Source organism: Rhinoraja longicauda, chromosome 18, assembly GCF_053455715.1.
Source record: "Rhinoraja longicauda isolate Sanriku21f chromosome 18, sRhiLon1.1, whole genome shotgun sequence".
NCBI lineage: Eukaryota > Metazoa > Chordata > Chondrichthyes > Rajiformes > Arhynchobatidae > Rhinoraja > Rhinoraja longicauda.
In genome coordinates this window covers 5,077,258-5,097,003 of record NC_135970.1, presented here as the reverse complement: position 1 = coordinate 5,097,003, position 19,746 = coordinate 5,077,258, and the positions used below count along the sequence as shown (strand labels likewise).

The 19,746-nt window shown below is 44.9% G+C and overlaps 1 long non-coding RNA gene across 1 annotated transcript; it reads left to right on the top strand.

Moving 5' to 3' along the window:
- Positions 1-1,013: 1,013 nt before the first annotated feature.
- Positions 1,014-19,119, top strand: LOC144602207 (uncharacterized). The gene is made up of 4 exons (XR_013548423.1): positions 1,014-1,035; positions 7,206-7,232; positions 11,666-11,692; positions 19,090-19,119. It is a non-coding gene; the product is annotated as an uncharacterized LOC144602207 (long non-coding RNA).
- The last annotated feature ends 627 nt before the right edge of the window (positions 19,120-19,746 follow it).

Here is a 19,746-nt window from a genome sequence, read left to right as displayed (position 1 = left end):
CACCTCCCCCACTCCCCACCTCCCCCTTTCCCCTCCCCCCCACTCACCCACTCCATCCCCCCTCAACGCTCCCTTACCCCCCTCCTCCGCTCAATCCCCTCACCCATTCACCCACTCCATCCCTCATCAACCCCCCTTATCCCCACCTCCCTCTCCCCCTACTCACCCACTCCATCCCCTTCAACCTCCCTTATCCCCCCCTCCTCCCCTCACCCACCACTCACTAACTCACCCACTCCATCCCCCCTTATCTCCCCCCCCCCCCGCTGTTTGCACCATTGCAAAGTCGAGATATTGTAAGTGGAAGCATCGTAAGTTGGGGAGCATCTGTATTAGATCAACGGGCCACAACTGTGCAGGTGCGGTCCCGTTGGATTCCCATTGTGACGTTGAACACGGAGGTATTACTGCGCAGGCACGTCTGACGGGCAGGGATAGTGGAAAAGAGTTTATTGACGTTTAAAAAGTGATTTTTTAAGTTTAGAAAGTGAATAACTTTTAAAATATAACAACCATTTGGACTGCAGGCCAATGGTGAGTAAGGTGGGCCTAAAATTCCAGAACCAATTGACTGAATCAAAGGCAGATGGAATGTATTGTGTGGAACTCTGAGGTCAGTGATTATGAAGGCTGGGAAAGTAGAATATTGTTCAAATGGTGGGAGATCTTTGGTTTTCAAAGGAATTTAATTACCATCAAGCAAAAAGTACAAACAGTAAGCATGCTGGAATCACGAGCCATGTCTGGCATGTAACCTGGTATCATGCCCACCACCTCTCAACACTAGTTTGCCACTTGAGCAGGGAGTTCAACCACTCAAAACCATTCTTCATTCTTTAGCTTTCTTTGCTTCCTATTTGATTTGTTGAAACAGCAACCAACAGTTTTCATTCTTCACGAATACTCAGGTAAAATATATCACGTCCGTTCACTTTGTTCTTTCAATTTGCGTCTGCAATTTCCTCTCATTTTTCTTTGAATTGAAATGTTGTTCCTTTTTTCCCCCAGAACCAACGGCCCATTTCATTCCCCCAGGTAAGCAAACAAGCTCATATGACAGCATCAAGGCCTACGATGGTAAGTGACGTCATATCACGCAAGTGCCAGGCATTGGCCAGATCCAGCAAGAGATGAGCCAGCTATCTCCTGCTGGCACTCAATGGTATTTCCATCCCAGAATCCCCTGCTATTGATATCCTGCAGGTTACCATTGACCACAGACTGAACTGGAGTAGCCATGGAGTGGCAAAACGTGACAAAAAAAAGACAGCTGGGAGGTATTCAGTGAGTCGAGCACCTGGTGTGGGAACGAAATTGCCGATGTTTGGGCTCAAGACCCAAAATGTCAACAATTCACTTTTCCCCACAGACGATGCTCAAGCCGTTGAGTTCCATCAGTGGTTTGTTTGTTTCTCCAAATTCCAATATCTGCAGTCTCCAGCGTTTACACAATGTGGCTGCAGGGCAGGTCAGAAGCTGGGAATCCCTTGGTGCCTCCGAACCTCCTAATCTTCTAAACCATCCCCCCTCCTCCCCACCCTCCCCAATCCCTGTGCCAACCTCCGCTCAAAGCCGGTCTCATCTACAAGGCTGAAAGCAGGGGTGTGTTGGAATCATCTCCCTTTCTCCAGATAATGCATCTTCAACAACATTCAAGAAGCTTGACACCAGGCAGGACACAGCAGCCCACGGTAACCATCCCATCCACACCCATTCACTCACACCATCTATGTTGAATAATAGCAGTGGTTTGTACAATCTACTAGATGTACTACAGCAACTCACCAAGACTTCTTAAACAGCATTTCACAAATCCACGACTGTAAGATATTATGGCTTTAGCATGTAGATAGAAACAAAGCACAGGTTTCCAGTGTGGGTCTTCTTAATTTTACAAAAGTACACAGTGCGTACTCACACATATTCACGAGACTGATAAGATATTGAATAGATCACAAAACACAAATCCTACCATTCTAGTACTCAGTCCTTAAAGATACAGTTACCATTATATACACTACACTGTTCTCCCCTTAGAAAGTAAAATAACTTGTAAATTAGACAAACAAGAATCATTTTATAAATGTAATCTGACGACTGGTTTACGCACTCTTTCTGATTTCCTGAGTGGTTTCGGGGGAGTGTCAGGTAGTGGTTCTAAAGGAGAGTCAAGTTCAGGATCATTTACCTCTGTCTCCACTTTCTTTGGAGATTTTGATGTTACATCTGAACTTGGAATAATACCGATCTACTTCTTTGTCTATGCTTTGCTCTTGTACCGGTTCATCCATTGCTGGGATCATGTGGTTTATGTGCACACTTCTAACACGTCCTCCGATTTCTACCAAGTACCTCCTGGTACCACACACTTCAACTACTGTTCCCACCTTCCATTTGTTTGCTTTGTAAGGGGGGGCTGAGAACACAAACCTGATGATGTGTATTGAACCTACGTTCTTTTTGACTTCCACCATAATGACGTTTCTGATCAGATTGTGTTGAACCTTCGGGGATAGGTTAGGTAGAACCAAACTCAGTCTAGTCCTGAGCCTTCTTTTCATGAGAAATTCAGCTGGCGTATACCCTGTGGTAGATTGTGGCGTGGTACGATATTTCAGTAAGAAACCAGCTAGCCGCTGTGACATACTGAATTTTGAATTCCCTTCAAGAACTTGTTTCTTGAGAGCTCCTTTGATTACCCTGACTGACGTTTTAGCTGCAGCATTAGATGCCGGATGGTGTTGGCACTAAGGTATGTTTGATACCATTTAGCTTCATGAAAGTTTGGAACAGTGTAGCACAAGACTGGGGGCCATTGTCAGAGAGAAGCTCTTCAGTTAAGCCATGACACGCAAAGATAGACCGCAATGCGTCTATTGTTCTTTCTGTTGTTGTGTTTGTCCCCATAGGTGCCACCTCAATCCACTTTGAGTGGCTATCTACTAAAACACAAAAATTATTATTCCCGTTTTCACAAAAATCCACAGAATTCTCTGAAAAGGTCAAGTAGGCCAAGACCATGTTTGGAAAGGGGTTTGGGCAGGCCTACGTCTACAACTCTGACAGGTGCTACATTTGCTTGCCATTGCTTCTATGTCATTGTCCAATCCTGGCCAATGCATGCAACCTCTGGCTGTAGACTTCATTTCCACAATACCTGTGTGTTCACTAAGGAGTTCTTGAAGTAATCTTTGTCTTAAACAATTGGGTTCTACTATGTGACCCTATTTAATGCACCCTTGCTCACATGACGGTTCGTGTCGTCTATTGTGAGAAGGTTTGAGTTCATTAGTACATGGTGGGGTTTTTTCTGACAATCCACACAAAGTTTGTTCATATACTTATTTTAGCACTGTGTCCTTTTGAGTTTCAGAGGCAATTTCAGCTCCTGTGACTGGAAAGTAATTGTCCATGGCTTCTGTGACATACATAGCACCTTCAGTGCCCACATCTGATTCTTCATGAGGCAAACGTGACAATGCATCAGCGATAGAATGTTCTTTTGAGCTGCGGCACTCAATGCTGTCATCATACTGTGACAGGAGAACTGCCCAGCGCTGCATCCTTGAGGCTGCCATTGTAGGTATTGCTGACCGAGGACCGAGAAGAGCAGGAAGTGGCTTATGATCAGTAACCAGAGGGAAGTTCCTACCCAACAGATAATGATGGATTTCTTGATCCCAAAGATGACAACAAGGGCTTCTTTCTCGACTTGTGCATAATTACACTCACTCTTGGTAAATGTGCAAATGCTATAGGCTTTTCTTGTCCATGTGAAATCACAGCTCCTACACCACAACTAGACGCATCACAAGCTAACTTTAACTTGCGATGTGTATCTCAGTGAATAAGTAATGCATCACTGGTCAAGCTCTTCTAACATGCATCATGAGCATTTTGTTGCTCTTTATTCCCATTTTTAATCCGTGTTCAACAACTTGTGAAGAGGAGCTAGCTTTGTTACTAACTCGGGTAAGAAGCGTGAGTAATACTGTACCATACCCAGGCAGGAGCGGAGTTGAGACATTCTGTGGTGTTGGTGCGTTTGCTACAGCTTCAATCTTTTCCTTCACTGGCTGTAGTCCGTGTTGATCCACTTTCAAACCAAGTTACACTACTTCAGTCTGTAAGAATGCACATATGCTTCTATTCAACTTTATGTTGTGATCATCAAGCTGTTTCACCACTTCATTGAGTATCTCCAGATTCTCCTCCTCAGTAACAGTTGCAATCAGCAAGTCATCTTGATTGCTCAAACGATGCGATGTTCCTTGCAGAATCTTGTCCATTGTAGCTTGGAAGATGTTTGGTGCTGATCACACCATAGGGTAGTTTTGTGTCGGAATACAGCCCCATGTGTGTGTTTATCATGAGGTACTGCTGGCTCTTACGATCGACATTTAGCTGAGCATATGCACGTGACAGATTTAGCTAGGAGAATACATTGGAACCAGCAAGTTCAGTGTATAAATCTTGTGAGGTTGGTAGTGGATTCTGTTCATCATCTACTGCCTGATTAATGGCCACTTTAAAGTCACCACACAATCTCACTGTTTTTCTGCTTTCGGAACCACGACTGTTGTAGCCCAATCACTGCGATCTGTTTTAACCAGTACACCGTTTTGTTCCAACTGTTTGATTTCAGCTTCCACTTTACTTTTCAGCAAATATGGCACAGGTCGCGGACTAGAGTAGACAGGTTCCACATCGGGTCGAATCCTGTTGTTATGCTTGCTCACCCTTTATGCCATCATAACTGTCTTTGAGCATAGCATGATGTTTCTGCAACAACTGACCCACTTCTGTTTACGCTTCGACTTGGAACACAGATTTCCAGTCCAGTTTCAATAAGCGGAGCCAATTTATGCCCATCAACGATGGCCTATTGACATAACCTGCGACAACTATTGGCAACTTCAGAGTCTTGCCTTTGTGTTGTACATCATAAACTATCTCTCCACATGTCTCCAATACTTCTCCACAGTACATTTTCAGCTGAACGTTTGATTCTGTGATAGGCATATGGCTGAACATGGATTCATAGGTGTCTGCTTATAATTGTGCAATCAGCAGCAGATTCAGAATTCAGAATTACCTTTATTTGTCATCCAAAAAATAAGTTTTTTGGATGAGGTTTCGTCACCCACAGTCCAACAATAAGAGCAATAAAATAAGCAAATTACACAACAGTCCTTGAACTGGCAAATTACCAACACAAAACAAAAAAAAAGAAACATCCATCACAGTGAGTCTCCCCCAGTCCCCTCCTCACAGTGATGGAAGGCCAGAATGTCTTTTTTCTTCCCCTGCCATCTTCTCCCGCGGTCAGGCCGTTGTAGTTGCCACGTTCCAGGCCGCATCGGATGGTGAAAGGTCCGCAGCGGGCCGACCCAAGCCCCGCGATCTGGTGCGGGCGAAGCCGCTGCCGCTGCTGCTGCTGCTGCACGTCGGGGCGGTCGTGGCTCCCGACATTGAAGCCCCCGCCGAGCAGAGAAAAATCCAGAAAAAAATACACATCGTGATGTATTGATTGTTCACTTTGACCTTTTTCTGAAAGTCTTCCTTTCCAGACCCACCATTCGTAGTATAGATGCTGTACAGTCCAAGTTCATTACTCTCTGAGTGTTCTTCGAGGTTGTGAATCCCATGCGTTTGGTTTTGTCGAGCCTTTTGTTTTGGTTTGTCCTGTGATGGTGCATCTACATGCTGATGCAATATGGCCTTTCTTTTGACAGTTGTAGCACGAAGAGTCCTTGAACTGGCACTTATTTGCTTTGTGTTGACCATTGCATCGATAGCACATATCTGTGCTTTTCCCAGAACGTTGCTATCAAGGCCTTTTCCCTGTCTTGTCACGCTTGTGTTTTGGAACTGCCTTTTGACTGTTGCCTGTGCCAGCAAGTGTTGGTCGAAACTCGTGTGCACTTTGACATGCCATCTCCATGGCCAAAGCAGTTTTGCATGCCAAACCAAAGATAAGAACTGGAGTGTTCAGTAATTTTGATTGGATTTGCTCATCCAGCAATCCACATACAAATCTATCACGCAAAGCTCGATCCAGAAATGTCGCAAAATTCCAGTGTAGAGACAACTTCTTCAATGAGATAATGTACTTGCCTTCAGTCTCACCAGACTTCTGGTTTCTTGTGTAAAATTTGTAACTTTCTGCAATCTCTGTGGGCTCAGGGTTGAACTAAGCATCAAGTTTCGAAAGAGCAGTCTCGAATGAAACATTCCTTGCTTTCTCTGGGGCTAGGATGTTGGTGAGAGTGTCATAAACTTCAGGACCAATGTCAGTTAATAGAATGGCTTTCTTTCGTTCCTGGATGGCCTTGTTTTGTGCTCTTACCTGCACTTGATCACCATCCTCTGTTTGTTCAGCTTCAATAATATAATTTGCAATAAAAAACATTTCCATTCACTCAGAGTACGAAGTAAAGGTTTCACGGTTCTTGTTGAAAGTCCTTAGTCGGCCTATGTGTCCCAAGGACGCCATCTTGTCACGTAGACGCAACACAAAGACAGCCTGACAAACTGTAGACGATTTGTACAGCTGCTGTTTTAACCTGCAATCCCATGCATAGAAGGATCTGTAGCCTATCGTGTCCAGTTTGGAAATACTGTAACTGCGACACAGCTCCGTACTTGCTGTTTAAAATGTTAAACAATACTGCATATTGCCAAACAGTCCTGCACTGAATTTAAAGGTTGAGTTCACAACCTCAATCCCATCCTCGTCGCCAATGTAAGATATTACAGCTTTAGCATGAAGATAGAAACAAAGGTTTTCAGTACACGCTGTTGCCAGTGTGGGTCTTTATTTTACAAATGTACACAGCGTGTACTCACATATGTTCACGAGACTGATAAGATATTGAATATATCACATGACACAAATCATACTATTCTAGTACTCAGCTCTTAAAGTTACAGTTACCATTATATACACCACAACGACCTCTATCAGTTAGAAGGGTCTTGACCCGGAACATCACCCATTCTTTCTCCCCATTGATGCTGCCTGTCCCGTGGAGTCACTCCTGCATTTTGTGTCTATCATTAAGATTTAATGTTGTAAATAAATATTTGCACTTGATCCCTTCTGTTCCTTCCAACATAATGAATCTAAATGCTTTGTTTATTAATTAAACATATGTAAATGACAGATTTTTAATTGTGTGATATTTTACTCCATTACTTTCCAGCAGAATTTACCTACAATTATCCACCAGGTAAATGTTAATCTGTATTTAATACTCTTAGATTTGGCGATAGTTGAAATCCATTCACCGTTCTCAAAGCACTGGACATTTGTGTATGACATATCTGAAGAGTTCATGAGGAACTGTTGGTAGTGTGCATTGAAAGGGAAAACCAATCTGGCATTCTGAACAGTGCACAGACAAAAGTTATATGTGCTTTAATGTTTTCTCTCACTCACTCCCTTCACCTCTCTACTGGCCATTCTCTCTCGACCTCAAAACCCTCTCTCTGCTCTCCCTGCAACCTTTCTCTTCACCTTGTTTAGCCTTTCTCTCAAAGCAAGGCATCTTCTTTAGTTAGCCATACCACGACACATTGGGTAATGGGTGGCATAGTGGCACAACCCATAAAGCCACCGCCTCACATCTCCAGTGATGCAAGTTCAGTCCTGAGCTCGAGTGTGGAGAATGTCCATCTCCCTATGACCATAAGGGTGTCGTCTGAGTTGCTCTGATTTCCTCCCACATCTCTAGACACACAGGTTGGTTGGTAAATTGGTCATCATAAATTGTTACTGGTGTGTATTTGAGTGGAAACATTTGTAGGGGGATTATGAGAATGTTGGAGAATAGTTTTCTGGGGAAATTAGTGGGAAATGGGTTGCTGAGAGCTAGCATAAACTCAATGGGTCAACTGGCCTCCTGTGTTGCAATGAAATATGAAACTATATATTTTTAAATTATAACGGAAAACATCTTTATTAATACAAGTTTTATTCACTTGACCCTTGCAATAACATAAACATGTTAAGGTTATTAATTCAGGTAGCTCTGCTAAAATGTGTGGTTCCATAATGCAGATTGTATTCAAGGTGAATGATGACCTTTGTGTCACGTGGATGAAATTGGTTATAATGTGATTTCAACCAGGAAATTACTTCAAAGTTACGTAAGAAATTGAGAAGCAGAAAAAATGCCGTCTTGTTGAAAAAAACCCAGACTGGAGGAGAAAACTGTTTCCATGTAACCTCCTCAAAGTAGTCAGACACCATTGTCTCTTAAGAGCATAGCTGCTACTTTAATAATTGTGGATCATTATTTAAAGTAACAAGCAATTACAATTGATACTTGTTTAAAGACGCTCTCTTAAACAACGTAACATAGCCTTTCGTCATTTTAGCTTGCAGAAACAAAAATAAACTCGTAGCTATTAAAAATACTTTGATTTTGAAAATACCATGTGCAAAATTACTTCTCAAAGATTGGAAGCACTTGTTGAAAACGTAAGGTGTGCTAAGAAAGAGTTTGGAGATGTATTTTTAATTTAATGTTGGGACGGAGGGTCATGTTTCCAGAGGCTAGCTGACCATGCTCATGACATGAAAGGTTGAGTTGGTGTTTCACTTGGCCACACAGTCATGGGTGTGCAGTCAATCAAGGAGCTGAGCACACAACCCTGATGGAGTTTCATCCGAGCAAGTGTGGTTGTTGAACTCTGGGTAGTCGAACGTAAGGGGGAAATGTACAGAAAATGGCAAGACCCCTAATAACAGTGAATATACAGAGGGATCTTGGAGTCCAAGTCCATAGCTCCTGAACGTGGCGACACAAGTAGGTAGAGTGGTAGTGAAGGCAAATGATACCCTTCCCTTCACCAGTCAGAGCATTGAGTATAAGAGTCAAGAAGACCTGCAGCAGCTTTGTAAACATTTTTTTAGTCCACATTTTGAGTAATGTGTGTAGTTCTGGTCATCCTGTTACAGAAATGACTTGAAGGATCTGGAGAGAGTGCAGAAGAGGTTTACCAAAATGCTGCCTAAATTAGCGGGTATTATTTCTAAGGTGAGGTTAGACAAACTTTGATTATTTTCTCTGGAGAGTTGGACATTGAGGGAGAAACCCTCAGAGAAGTACGTAAAATTATGAGAGCTATATAGAGGGCAGGCATTCAGAACGTCTTTCTGGGGTGGAACTGTCAAAGCCTAGAGGGCATAGCTTTAAAATGAGAAGGGAAAGGTTTAAAAGTGATAAGCGGGGCAAGTTATATTGCGCCAAGCGTAGTGGATACCTACCTTGAGCTGCCAATAGTGGTGGCAGAAGCAGATATAATAGTGGTGTATAAGAGGCATTTAGATATGCACATGGATATCCAGGGAATGGAAGGATGTGGATCACATGGAAGCAGAGGGGATCAGTGTAACGTAGCATTATGTTTGGCACAGACATTGTGGGCTGAAGGCCTGTTCCTCTACTGTACTGTTCTATGTAAAATCTTTGAGAAAAGATGTCGTTATTATAATATGATAAGCGATAATGTCATGGTGTGAATATACTGTAATAAGCTGAAGCGTCAGAAGATCTTATTTGGTAGGAAGATTAAAAAAAGTGAGGTTATTAAATACTGGTGTTCAGATATCATATGCAGGATATCACAGAATATCCAGTGAGTATACTAATTCAGCAAGTAATTAAAAGGGGGAATGAATTGCTGCTAAAATCCAGGATAAGGGAGTGTTGCCACATTTTAATTTAGTTTAGAGATACAGTGCGGAAACAGGCCCTTCGGCCCACCGAGTTTGTGCAGACCAGTGATCCCCGCACATTAACACTATCCTACATACACTAGGGACAATTTACAATTTTACCAAGCCAATAACCTACATACCTGTACATGTTTGGAGTGCGGGAGGAAACCGAAGATCCAGGGGAAAACCCACGCAGGTCACAGGGAGAATGTACAAACTCCATGCAGACAGCGCCCGTGGTCAGGATCGAACCCGGGTCTCTGGCGCTGTGAGGCAGCAACTCTACCACTGCACCACCGTGCTGCCCAAGGCTTGTACAAGGCTTTCTAATCAAGCATCTGCTACGTTGATCTCAGTTTTGGTATCCTCATTTCAGAAAAGATACACATTACACGTGTTTTGGAGGCAGTAAAGGACAGGTTCAACGGACAGACACATGGCATGAGCACTTGTCCCATGGAATGATTTTGGATCAGTATGATGACATATGCTGGTTAGAGGTTACCCATTGTTTGAAGAGGGGGGGGGGGAGTCCAGATTTCAGCAAGATTCCAGGATTATCCAATTTGGGCTAAAATATGGAGCTTTTTTACGTCCGCAACAGTTCTAAAATGCTTGATAATATTAACAGAAGGAGAACAGTATCAGCAGAATATTGGAATTCGAGTCAGTAACCAGGGTGGCACGGTGGTGCAGTGGTAGATTGTTGCCTTACAGTACTTACAGTGCCAGAGACCCGGGTTTAATGCTGACTACGGGTGCTATCTGTACGGAGTTTGTACGTTCTTCCCGTGACCTGCGTGGTTTTTCTCCGAGAACTTCGGTTTCCTCCCACACTCCAAAGATGTACAGGTGTGCAAGTTAATTGGTTTGGTATAAATGTAAAAAATGTAGGGCAGTGTTAATGTGCGGGGATCGCTGGTCGGTGCAGACTCGGTGGGCCAAAGGGGCTGTTTCAGCCCCGTATCTCTAAACAAAACTGAAATGTGGCAACACTCCCTTATCCTTCATTTTAAAAGCAATCCATTCCCCCTTTTAATTACTTGCTGAATCAGTATGCTCACTGGATATCCTATCTGTAAACAATGCAGAAGGACTCCATAAATAAGCAACAAGTTATCTGCCAGGGATTCAGGAGATGGCTCTAGTCCATTTTCAATGTAATCTGCTTACACGACACTAGCAAGTGTGCATCACGGGGGATCAAAGTTAGGGGGCCCTCTGTTAGGAAGTTTCTTCACTGTTCTTCGGCATTTATAACAAACAAGTGGACCCGTTGGGCCCAAACCTCTCCTGCATTGGTGCAGCACCCTCTCCTCCCCCTCCCCTCTCCCCCTCATCCTCCTCTCTCCACCCTCCCCTCTCCACCCTCCCCTCTCCTCCCACTACCTCCCCTCTCCCCCTCCCCTCTCCCCCCTCCCCTCTCCCCCCTCCCCTCTCCCCCTCCCCTCTCCCCTTCCCCTCTCCCCTTTCCCCCTCCCTCTCCCTCTCCGCCCCTCCCTCCCCAACCCCCCTCCCCAACCCCCCTCTCCCTTCCCCTCCCCCCCCCACTCCATCCTCTTCAACCCCCCTTATCCTCCCTCCTCCCCCTCTCTCCCTCCCTAAGAGATAAATTTAAACTTTAAAATGTGAATAACTTTAAAAATATAACACCGTTTTCAATGAAACCTCTTCCATTAGCACCAAAAGGACAACGGTGAGTAAGGGAGGCCTAAAATTGTCGCACTATCGTGTACCGGTTTGGCTGTAGTTCAGAAACAAACAAACAAACAAGAGTTTTAGTATATAGATATTGGCAGAGTAGGAAATGCGGGTCATTACTGCCCTACGATTGAATCAGTAAGCTCTCCTGCTGGGAGAATGGTTGTTAATTGTGACCAGTTTAACCAGTCTGGTTCTTTATCCTTGTGGACTGATATCTGACTTCATCTCTTCCAGGTGAACTTCCGACGTATTTCCCACCAGGTGAGCAGATACCTCCGTCGTTGACCCCACCTCTTTATTTTGGAACGACTTGAGCTCTTTCACCCGTTTCTGTGAGGTGAAATGATGCATTTTGTGGGTAAATGTGTGTTTGATGGGACGTGACCTGCAGGGCTATGGAACCTGTGCTGATGCCATGGTGAGGCCGCATGACTCTTTTTCAAAATGGTGCAGACACTGTTGGGAGGCTAGTTCCCTCTGGTAACCAGAGTCCTTCATACAGATCGGATTGTGTCCTCTGTGGTGACTGCTCACCAATGGTCATCACACAGGGGAAGCATGTTCCAGGCACCACCCACCATCTGTCTCGCTCATAATTCTATCTACTTTACCAATGCTCCAGAGGAAACAATCCACATTATAGTTCATACCCTTGCTAGGCAGCATTCTGGTAAACCTCTGCACTCCATCGTCCTTCCCATAAAGGGCGATTCTGAATCTCTACCACATGTATGCCTCTCATAACTCAGTCTGTAAAGGTCGGGAAGTTGGAGAGAGGACGACCATTGGCTGAAAGTAAGTACCTGTTAATAGTGGTAGAAACGGCAGTTTAAAAAGAGCGCCAATAGGGCACTGTTAATCAGTCTGTAAAGGTCGGGAAGTTGGAGAGAGGACGACCATTGGCTGAAAGTAAGTACCTGTTAATAGTGGTAGAAACGGCAGTTTAAAAAGAGCGCCAATAGGGCACTGTTAATCAGTCTGTAAAGGTCGGGAAGTTGGAGAGAGGACCACCATTGGCTGTAAGTGAGTGGGAATTACAGTGTAATAAGTCAGTCAGAAGAGAATACGTGGATTGGTTGATCATTTAAGTGAGAAGTCTGGTAAATTGGACAATCAGGCAATTTAATTGGTGATATAAGCAAGACTTGCAAAAGGGTGCAGCCCAGTGAGGGAATTGCGAGTCTTCGGCGAGGAGGCTGAGGTGAGGAGGTTACAATTGTTTTAAGACAGACACAAGGTAATGGCGGAAAAGTTGGTGCAGTGTGTTTCCTGCAGGATGTGGGAAGACAGGGACGTCGCTGGAGCTTCTGGGAGCTACACCTGCAAGAACTGTGTCCAGGTGCAGCTCCTGAAGGGACGTGTGGTGGAGTTGGAGAGGCAGTTGGTTGACCTCAGGGCCATCCGGGAATGCGAGAGTTTCCTCGACAGGACCTATTGTGAGGCTGTCACGCCAAGGGTCCAGGTCGAGCGAAGGTGGGAGACTGTTTCAGGGGGGAGTGGACGAGGACTACAGGAGACCCCAGTGGCTGTGCCTATTGCAAATAGGTATACCCTCTTGGGAACTGTCGGGGCAGAAGACGTTTCCAGTCCGAGTGGCGGACCTGTTGGCAAGGATACTCGACAGGGGAGACCGAAGTCAGGAAGAGCCGTAGTGGTCGGTGACTCCATAGTCCGAGGGATGGACAGAAGATTCTGTGGCAGCAGGAGGGACTTGAGGATGGTCTGTTGCCTCCCTGGTGCCAGGGTTCAACACATCACGGACCGGCTTCAGAAAATCCTAGCGAGGGAAGGCGATCAACCTGAAGTCGTTGTGCACGTGGGCACGAATGACGTCGGGCGGAAGAGGAAGGAGGTGCTACAGCGGGAGTTTAGAGAGTTGGGAAAAACACTGAGAAGTAGGACGTCGAAGGTGGTTATCTCTGGACTGCTACCCGTACCTCGTGCTGGTGAGGCCAGGAACAGAGAGATAGAGGGTATGAATTTATGGCTGAGGGGCTGGTGCAGAGAGCTGCGATTTAGATTTCTGGACCACTGGGATCTCTTCTGTGCTAGGGGTGACTTATACAAAAGGGACGGGTTACATCTTAACAGCAGGGGGACAAACATTCTGGCAGGCAGGTTTGCTAGTGTGACACCTATGGCTTTAAACTAAGTAGTGGGGGGGAGGGGTTGACAAATTGTGAATATGAAGATGAGGTAAAAAAAGGGAATACAGGAGATATTGCAAAAGACTCTCGGAAGAATGGGAACAGAAGTTCTAGAGGGGAAAAGAAATTAAGGGCAGGGCCAATTGTGACCGATGTGAGAGGGGAGGGGAATACAGAAGTTAAAGTGTTGTACTTAAATGCGCGTAGTATAAAAAATAAAGTGGATGAGCTTGAGGCTCAGTTAGTCATGGGCAAGTATGATGTTGTAGGGATCACTGAGACATGGCTACAAGAGGACCAGGGCTGGGAACTGAATTTTCAGGGGTACACAACGTATAGAAAAGACAGACAGGTGGGCAGAGGGGGTGGGGTTGCTCTGATGGTAAGGAATGATATTCATTCCCTTGCAAGGGGTGACATAGAATCAGGAGATGTTGAATCAGTATGGATAGAAATGAGAAATTGTAAGAGTAAAAAGACCCTAATGGGAGTTATCTATAGGCCCCCAAACAGTAGCCTCGACATAGGGTGCAAGTTGAATCAGGAGATAAAATTGGCGTGTCAAAAATGTAATGCTACGGTGGTTATGGGAGATTTCAACATGCAGGTAGACTGGGAAAATCAGGTTGGAAATGGACCCCAGGAAAGAGAGTTTGTAGAGTGCCTTCGAGATGGATTTTTAGAACAGCTTGTACTGGAGCCTACCAGGGAGAAGGCAATTCTGGATTTAGTGTTGTGTAATGATCCTGATCTGATAAGGGGACTAGAGGTAAAAGAGTCATTAGGAGGCAGTGATCACAACATGATAAGTTTTACTCTGCAAATGGAAAGGCAGAAGGGAAAATCGGAAGTGTCAGTATTACAGTATAGCAAAGGGGATTACAGAGGCATGAGGCGGGAGCTGGCCAAAATTGACTGGAAGGAGGCCCTAGCAGGGAAGACGGTAGAACAGCAATGGCAGGTATTCCTGGGAATAATGCAGAGGTTGCAGGATCAATTTATTCCAAAGAGGTGGAAAGACTCTAAGGGGAGTAAGAGACACCTGTGGCTGACAAGGGAAGTCAGGGACAGCATAAAAATTAAGGAGAGGAAGTATAACATAGCAAAGAAGAGTGGGAAGACAGAGGATTGGGACTTTTAAAGAGCAACAAAAGTTAACTAAAAAGGCAATACGGAGAGAAAAGATGAGGTACGAGGGTAAACTAGCCAATAATATAAAGGAGGATAGCAAAAGTTTTTTTAGGTACGTGAAGAGGAAAAAAATAGTCAAGGCAAATGTGGGTCCCTTGAAGACAGAAACAGGGGAATTTATTATGGGGAACAAAGAAATGGCAGACGAGTTAAACCGTTACTTTGGATCTGTCTTCACTGAGGAAGATACACACAATCTCCCAAATGTTCTAGGGGCCGGAGAACCTAGGGTGATGGAGGAACTGAAGGAAATCCACATTAGGCAGGAAATGGTTTTGGGTAGACTGATGGGACTGAAGGCTGATAAATCCCCAGGGCCTGATGGTCTGCATCCCAGGGTACTTAAGGAGGTGGGTCTAGAAATAGTGGAAGCATTGGAGATAATTTTTCAATGTTCTATAGATTCAGGATCAGTTCCTGTGGATTGGAGGATAGCAAATGTTATCCCACTTTTTAAGAAAGGAGGGAGAGAGAAAACGGGTAATTATAGACCAGTTAGTCTGACATCAGTGGTGGGGAAGATGCTGGAGTCAATTATAAAAGACGAAATTGCTGAGCATTTGGATAGCAGTAACGGGATCATTCCGAGTCAGCATGGATTTACGAAGGGGAAATCATGCTTGACAAATCTACTGGAATTTTTTGAGGATGTAACTAGGAAAATTGACAGGGGAGAGTCAATGGATGTGGTGTACCTCGACTTTCAGAAAGCCTTCGACAAGGTCCCACATAGGAGATTAGTGGGCAAAATTAGGGCACATGGTGTTGGGGGTAGGGTACTGACATGGATAGAAAATTGGTTGACAGACAGAAAGCAAAGAGTGGGGATAAATGGGTCCCTTTCGGAATGGCAGGCAGTGACCAGTGGGGTACCGCAAGGTTCGGTGCTGGGACCCCAGCTATTTACAATATACATTAATGACTTAGACGAAGGGATTAAAAGTACCATTAGCAAATTTGCAGATGATACTAAGCTGGGGGGTAGTGTGAATTGTGAGGAAGATGCAATAAGGCTGCAGGGTGACTTGGACAGGTTGTGTGAGTGGGCGGATACATGGCAGATGCAGTTTAATGTAGATAAGTGTGAGGTTATTCACTTTGGAAGTAAGAATAGAAAGGCAGATTATTATCTGAATGGTGTCAAGTTAGGAGGAGGGGGAGTTCAACGAGATCTGGGTGTCCTAGTGCATCAGTCAATGAAAGGAAGCATGCAGGTACAGCAGGCTGTAAAGAAAGCCAATGGAATGTTGTCCTTCGTAACAAGAGGAGTTGAGTATAGGAGCAAAGAGGTCCTTCTACAGTTGTACCGGGCCCTGGTGAGACCGCACCTGGAGTATTGTGTGCAGTTTTGGTCTCCAAATTTGAGGAAGGATATTCTTGTTATGGAGGGCGTGCAGCGTAGGTTCAAGGGGTTAATTCCCGGAATGGCGGGACTGTCGTATGTTGAAAGGCTGGAGCGATTGGGCTTGTATACACTGGAATTTAGAAGGATGAGGGGGGATCTTATTGAAACATATAAGATAATTAGGGGATTGGGCACATTAGGGGCAGGAAACATGTTCCCAATGTTGGGGGAGTCCAGAACAAGGGGCCACAGTTTAAGAATAAGGGGTAGGCCATTTAGAACGGAGATGAGGAAGAACTTTTTCAGTCAGAGAGTGGTGAAGGTTTGGAATTCTCTGCCTCAGAAGGCAGTGGAGGCCAGTTCGTTGGATGCTTTCAAGAGAGAGCTGGATAGAGCTCTTAAGGATAGCGGAGTGAGGGGGTATGGGGAGAAGGCAGGAACGGGGTACTGATTGAGAGTGATCAGCCATGATCGCATTGAATGGTGGTGCTGGCTCGAAGGGCTGAATGGCCTACTCCTGCACCTATTGTCTATTGTCTATATATATCTAGCGGGGGACCGGGGGTCTAAAGAGATGGAGGAACTGTGGGAAATCCAGGTTAGTCGGGAAGTGGTGTTAGGTAAATTAAATGGATTAAAGGCAGATAAATCCCCAGGGCCAGATAGGCTGCATCCCAGAGTGCTTAAGGAAGTAGCCTCAGAAATAGTGGATGCATTAGTGATAATTTTTCAAAACTCTTTAGATTCTGGAGTAGTTCCTGAGGACTGGAGGGTAGCTAATGTAATCCCACTTTTTAAAAAGGGAGGGAGAGAGAAAACGGGGAATTATAGACCAGTTAGCCTAACATTGGTAGTGGGGAAAATGCTAGAGTCAGTTATTAAAGATGTGATAGCATTACATTTGGAAAGTGGTGAAATCATCGGACAAAGTCAGCATGGATTTACCAAAGGCAAATCATGTCTGACGAATCTTATAGAATTTTTCGAGGATGTAACTAGTAGAGTAGATAAGGGAGAACCTGTCGATGTGTTATATCTGGACTTTCAGAAGGCCTTCGACAAGGTCCCACATAGGAAATTGGTGTACAAACATAAAGCACACGATATTGAGGGTTCAGTGTTGAGGTGGATAGAAAATTGGTTGGCGGACAGGAAGCAAAGAGTAGGAATAAACCGGTCCTTTTCGGAATGGCAGGCAGTGACTAGTGGGGTACCGCAAGGCTCAGTGCTGGGACCCCAGTTATTTACAGTGTATATTAATGATTTGGACGAGGGAATTGAATGCAACATCTCTAAGTTTGCGGATGACACGAAGCTGGGTGGCAGTGTTAGCTGCGAGGAGGATGCTAGGAGGCTGCAGAGTGACTTGGATAGATTAGGCGAGTGGGCAAATGCATGGCAGATGCAATATAATGTGGATAAATGTGAGGTTATCCACTTTGGCGGCAAGAACAGGAAAGCAGAGTATTACCTGAATGGTGACCGATTGGGAGAAGGGGAGATGCAACGTGACCTGGGTGTCATGGTGCACCAGTCATTGAAAGCAAGCATGCAGGTGCAGCAGGCAGTGAAGAAAGCGAATGGTATGTTGGCATTCATAGCAAGAGGATTTGAGTTTAGGAGCAGGGAGGTTCTGCTGCAGTTGTACAGGGCCTTGGTGAGACCGCACCTGGAGTATTGTGTGCAGTTTTGGTCTCCTAACCTGAGGAAAGACGTTCTTGCCTTAGAGGGAGTACAGAGAAGGTTCACCAGATTGATCCCTGGGATGGCGGGACTTACATATGAGGAAAGACTAGATAGACTGGGCTTGTACTCGCTGGAATTTAGAAGACTGAGGGGGGATCTTATAGAAACATATAAAATTCTTAAGGGTTGGAGAGGCTAGATGCGGGAAGATTGTTCCCGATGTTGGGGGAGTCCAGAACCAGGGGTCACAGCTTAAGGATAAGGGGGAAGTCTTTTAGGACCGAGATGAGAAAACATTTCTTCACACAGAGAGTGGTGAGTCTGTGGAATTCTCTGCCACAGAAGGTAGTTGAGGCCAGTTCATTGGCTATATTTAAGAGGGAGTTAGATGTGGCCCTTTTTGCTAAAGGGATCAGGGGGTATGGAGAGAAGGCAGGTACAGGCTACTGAGCTGAATGATCAGCCATGATCATATTGAATGGCGGTGCAGGCTCGAAGGGCCGAATGGCCTACTCCTGCACCTATTTTCTATGTTTCTATGTTTCTATCAGGTCTCTCCTCAACCTCCAGTTCTCCAGAGAGAATATTCCAAGTTTATCTAACCACTTCTTATCTAAGGTAAACAGTGAGAACTGCTTTTCCCAGGGTGGATCTCCCAAACACCATACCCTATCTATACCTCTGATAATTTTATCTACTTTTCCAACCCTCCAGAGAAAACAAATTATAATCAATGCCCTCTAATGCAGGCAGCATTCTGATAATGCTTTTCTGCACACTCTTGTCCTTCCTGTAATGGGGGTGTTTCTATTACAAACCTATCAACCCCTTCAGTTATATGGACTACCTGCAAAGGCAATCTTTACAAAACTCCCCACTCCTGGGGTGGGTGTGCAGAAAGGTGTGGGAACACTCCGGATATCACTTCACTTCAGGAGTCCACACCTATATTCCCACTACCAAAATGCATGACTCCACACTTTGCTACACTATACTCCATCTGCCACTTCTTTGCTCACTCTCCCAACCTGTCCAAGTCCTTCTGCAGAGTGCGTCCTGGGGGGGGGGGACAGGTGTATAGAAAGAAATGTTCAGAGCGTTTTGGGCTAACATGGGCAAATCTGATTAGTTCTGCTGGTGCATTTGGTTGACGGGGACAAGTTATGCCAAAGGGCCTTTTACCATGCTATATAAGTTCAGTCCCTTTTACCTGTTATTTAAATGCATCGGTATATTCAGTGTTGATGGATTTTACTGTGAAGTGATGTTTGAATCCTTCCCCCCAGCAGAACATGACAACTACTCACCACCCAGTGAAGGTCAGTCACAGTTTGCATGTCCTCCATTGGAGATAATTGTGAGGGATCCATTTCTTCCCAGAAGTAGAATCTTTAGTCATTGACACTGGCTGAGGAGCAGTAACTGGATCGTTCCGAGTCAGCATGGATTTGCGAAGGGGAAATCCTGCTTGACTAATCTGGAATTTTTTGAGGATGTAACTAGGAAAATGGATAAGGGAGAGCCAGTGGATGTAGTGTACCTGGACTTTCAGAAAGCCTTTGATAAAGTCCCACATAAAGTTAGCATGCAGGTACAGCAGGCAGTGAAGAAAGCTAATGGCATGTTGGCCTTTATGACGAGGAGTTGAGTATAGGAGCAAAGAGGTACTTCTGCAGTTGTACAGGGCCCTAGTGAGACCGCACCTGGAGTACTGTGTGAGGAAGGACATTCTTGCTATTGAGGGCCTGCAGCGTAGGTTTACTAGGTTAATTCCCGGAATGGCGGGACTGTCATATGTTGAAAGACTGGAGCGACTAGGCTTGTGAAATTTAGAAGGATGAGAGGGGATCTTATTGAAACATATAAGATTATTAAGGAATTGGACATGCTAAAGGCAGGAAACATGTTCCCACTGATGGGGGAGTCCAGAACCAGGGGCCACAGTT